The sequence below is a fragment of the Schistocerca nitens genome, chromosome 2 (genome assembly GCF_023898315.1).
Source record: "Schistocerca nitens isolate TAMUIC-IGC-003100 chromosome 2, iqSchNite1.1, whole genome shotgun sequence".
Taxonomy (NCBI): Eukaryota; Metazoa; Arthropoda; class Insecta; order Orthoptera; family Acrididae; genus Schistocerca; species Schistocerca nitens.
Window position 1 is genome coordinate 407,227,655 of NC_064615.1, and position 4,971 is coordinate 407,232,625.

Genomic DNA, 4,971 nt, shown 5'->3' on the forward strand with positions numbered 1-4,971 from the left:
TTGCCATCTGATTTGAAAGTTCGTTCATGAAGCCGAGGATATTGACAGAGGATGGAGGAGGAATGGACAGAGAGAGGGAGTGGAGAGAAGGGCGAGGAGGAGATGGTCAGAGAGAGGAAGGAGGAGGAGACAGACAAATACAAGACCGTAATAAATAACTACCCGAAAAACGCCGAGGTTCTCAGGTTACAAATAAATAAAGATCTGGAAGGTTCGTTTGGGAAGAACATTTCCATCCGCGTTCTTATCCCATCCTAGCCCGTGGTCCGCCTCTAATGGTCTCGTCATCGACAGGCCCTTAAACCCAGTGTTACCTACTATTATCTTTCCAACTCGTACTGCCCACAATTTTTAATGTGCAGAACGCTGATCAGTATAGGAAAATTGGTATATTGTAAAGGATTGTGGCAATCTTATACCCATAATAGTTGGAAAGACAAGGAGGTAACAGAAACGCAAATGTACATTATTTATAGAAGAATGAGTGAAGAAAACAGTTGTGGTTAATTTAGGGAGCATCCCAGCATTCATGTTCAGAAATTCAGGAAAACCACGGGGAACCATAGATGTACTGTACGTAAACGCTGCTCCTCTAAAGTTACACTAGTAAAGGTTCCTGGCTGAAGGTATATCTATTACAAGCCATTACTATATCCTAAGGATTAACTGTGAAGGGTAGTAGTTCACTGGGCAAGAATTTTGTGAGAGAAGTGATATTGGGACTACGTGACAAAGAAGGTAATGAGAGATTCAAAACTAGGATTTAAGCTTCCGTCGCCGACGAGAGCACTAGAGACAGAGCACAAGCTCGCTAAAAGCTTGGGTAAAAAGTGAATGAGGAAATTGGCCGCATTACGTGCTTAGGAACTATACAAGTATCTGTTCTTAGCCACTAAGAGAAACAACAGAGACTCTAAGAATGGGTAGCTGAACAGGTATTTGAACCTCCGTCAGCCAGAGTGAGGGCCCAGTGTCATCGGCATGTAGTTTTTAGGATGCGAAAGAAATGTATTTCAATTTTGCAGGAATCTTGTGTACGCCTGAGAGTATCGAACATGTTCGACTTGAATTACACACTTTGAAATGATGAAGGAATTAAATCCTCGAAACACACGTACTGTGGAGTTTTCCTAGACGGTGTTACGAAAAGTGGCGTGCTCGTAAGTTTTAACTAACATCTTGTGAAACTTAGACAAAGCAAATTCCCATCTTAGCAGCCATATCAAAGGACATAATCTCTGCCTATGACCACATGAACAGAATACCCCTTATTGCGTAAAAGATAATAGCATGGTTTCTACTGGACGGAGCCACTTCCCATACTCTTAACGAGCTGCAATCGATGGAAACCATTTGGCAACGATTTAAAAGGGGCGAAATTTCAGAAAGACGGGGACATTCCACTTAAACGTTCCAGGTCTCAATGTCTGCGACTTCTGTCCCTAATCGCCATGTAACAGCAACATGTACAGCACTCATCCTTCAGAAAAAATGAGGAACGACCACAAAACGGTGGCTTTTATCGGAACATGATACAGCAAGCATTTCACAACTTGATAAGGGCTTAATCAGAACACGAACGCCGAAATGAAACACGTACTTCCGAAGTCGCCTTCAGTTCATAAAATAAGTATTATTCACAATGACATAGTAACCATGGTGGTGTGTGCATGCTTCCTCATCGTAAAATTTATGCTTTCATTATTTCCTTTGCATATATGAAATGTGACAGTTTACCTTCTCCACCTTGTTCACCTTTATGATCTTGTAATATGAATGATTTGTGTTTATATATTTAAGATGTAATATTCATAGAAAGATTATAACTGGGAACGAAATATGATGTGAACAAAGTGACATTAAATTTAAAAAATGATTAGAATTCGGACTATGGTACAGTTGATGTTCCTCCGATGCATGAGACTGCGATATTAACTCTGTTATTTCTACTTCCTCCTTCTGCGTCAGGAACCAGATTCTACTTTAAATTCCTCATCTTTCCTTCTTCCACTTCCTGTTTTCATTCATTGTTCGACCACGTCTTTTTCTCCTTTCTTCAGACTATTTTTTGCCTGGTTTTGTTTGGTTTTCCTTTCACTTCTTTTCTGTTAATCATTATTATAACACTTGTCACAGTGTTGCTTATAATGCTGCATAGAAACGTATTAAACAAAGATTCCGTAATTCTATTTATCCTGTTAAACGCTTCACAAGTCTTCACATGGGCCTCACATTAGTAAGCCCGCGAGCAGTTAACGAGGCACGTAGTAAAACGTGTTCTGTGTCTTTGGCAAGAACGATACATAACTCGAGGAAGTGTTCCACTGTCACGGTCTTATCTTCACACCGGGTGGCCACTGACACACTGTCAGCAGTTTGGTTTTAAAAACTGATAAGCAAATAAACAGTTCTGTGTTTATGCATCACAAAATTAGTAAAGTTATAAAGATACAATAAGCTCGCTAATGAGTTAACATGACAGTGTTGAAATGAGTGGGAAATCGTCTTTAAACTGTTCTCTTTTGCGGGACACTGATCAGACAGTCGCTGCTCGGCAAACACGAGAAAATCAGAAACAATAAATGCCGAAATGTACAACGAAATGAAAATGAATGAGAGAAAGAGAGACAGAGAGGGAGAGAGAGAGAGAGAGAGAGAGAGAGAGAGAGAGAGAGAGAGAGAGAGAGAGAGAGAGATTACGTCAAATCATGCTAAAGCAGCGGCAGAACTTTTAACGTACCTAATTGTCAGGATGACAGGTATCATTGTGATGTTTGCTAATCATTAGCAACACACCACGGCTTTGCACGGACAGCACTAAGTGTCTTCGGCCGAACGACTTGTTTATAACGTGTAGTGATATTTACAAATGTTCGTTGTGAATCACTCTATCTACCAGTGAAATCCGTATCAAAATCTTTGCAGCATTTATTGAATTTAACCTTCACATACAGACAGAAAAATGCGCCAGAGACTTTAATTCATAGTATGTACAGCAATTGTCACTTGAAACTGGAAGTTTACTGGTTTACGTTGCTTCTCGTGCGTGTTTCAGGTGGATTTATGTCAATTAATAAGACATGTGTGTGTTGTATCTACTCTTTTGCGGTAACCTATGAGCGAGTCTAGTAGCAGAAAACAAGAAAAGAAAAAACTATTTTGGACAAAGCTGAAAGTTTCCTGCAAATCTTTAACTGTAAAGATGAACAGGTCCCCTTTCCCTGTCGTGTTTACGGAACATACATTTATTTTTGTAAACCAAAGTAGATAAAGATGACGTCTAGAAGCTAAAAGTGCAAAAACATATAAAATAATATTACCAACTGCTCCACAAAACCAATCTTCTACTGAAATCGTGCTTTGTTTTTGTCTTCTGTTAGACACTCTGACCTCTCATTACGGAGGACGACGGTTCAAATCCGCGTCCAGCCACGGTGATTTACGTTTTCCGTGATTTCCCTAAATCTACATCTGCTTGAATGCTGTGCAATTCACACTTCAGTACCTAGCAGAGGATTCTTCGAACCATCTTCACACAATTTCTCTGCCGTTCCACTCTCTAAGAGCGCGTGGGAGAAGGAACACTTAAATCTTTCTGTACTAGCGCTGATTTCTCTTATTTTGTTATGATGATCATTTCTCCCTATGTAGCGTGGCGACAGTAAAATATTTTCACTTTCAGAGGAGAAAGTGACATTTTGTGAAAAACACCTTTGCTTCAATGACTGCCATCCTAGCTCGCTTATCGTATCCATGACACTCTCTCCCCTATTTTGCGATAGTACAAAACGAGCGGCCCTTCTTTTAACTTTCCCGTCCTGGCAAATGCGAGGATGGTTTCCTTGAAATGGCACGACCGACTCCCTTCCCCATCCTTGAAACATTCCAAGCTTGTGCTCCATCTATAATGAGCTCGACATCGACGGATCGTAAAAACCTAATCTTCATTCCTTCCTTCGTTCCATCGACTAGACCGTGGCACAGTTTACACCCACATTCTCACACACAACATGTACATGTCTTATTGATATAACCGAGTGAGGTTGGGCAGTGGTTAGCACAATGGACTCGCATTCTGTGGGACGATGGTTCAATCCCGCGTCCGGCCATCTTGATTTAGGTTTTCCGCGATTTCCCTAAATCGCTTCAGGCAAATGCTGGGATCGTTACTTTGACAAGCATGGCCGACTTCCTTCCCAATCCTTTCCTAACCTGATGAGACCGATGACCTCGCTGTTTGGTCTCTTCTCCCAAATGAACCCAACCCTCTTATTGGTAAAAATTATGGAAGGATATAAAAAGGATATAAATCATGGAAGTTTAAGCTTCAGTACCATTAGGCTCCACGAGAGTCGGAGTACTGTGTGGTCAGCAGAGAAGCAGTAAGAGCAGAATGGATCGTCAGGACAACTCAGAGACTTCGAACGTGAACTATTCTATCAGTGACTCCTCGGCATCAAATCTATTAGGATCATTTCAACCCACCTAAAGCTGCCTTCGTCGACTGTTGGTGATGTGATTGTGAAATAGAAACGTGAAGGAACAATCACAGCTAAACCAACTTCAGGATGGTGCCACATGCACTAACGGACAGGGACAGCTCGAGCACTACAGAGAGTAGCTCTAAAAAGTAGGATGAAATCAGTGAAGGAACCAGTCGTGAGTTTTAAAGTGCTACCAGCACTCCAGCTAGCACAATAATTGTACCCATGGTGTTAGAAACAGTAATGTACAATGGTTTAGCAGTTTCTCATAACTCACACCAGAGTGACGCTACTGGACAGTGGATGATTAGAAATGAGTGATTTGTAGCGATGAATTACGCTACACGATGTGATAATGCGATAGAAGGGTTTCGGCTGGGCGAATGCCGGGAGAACATTACCTGCCATCAACTGTAGTGCCACCAGTGAAGTACGGAGAAGGTGATATTATGGTACGGGGGTGTTTCTCGAGGTTAGAGTATGTTCT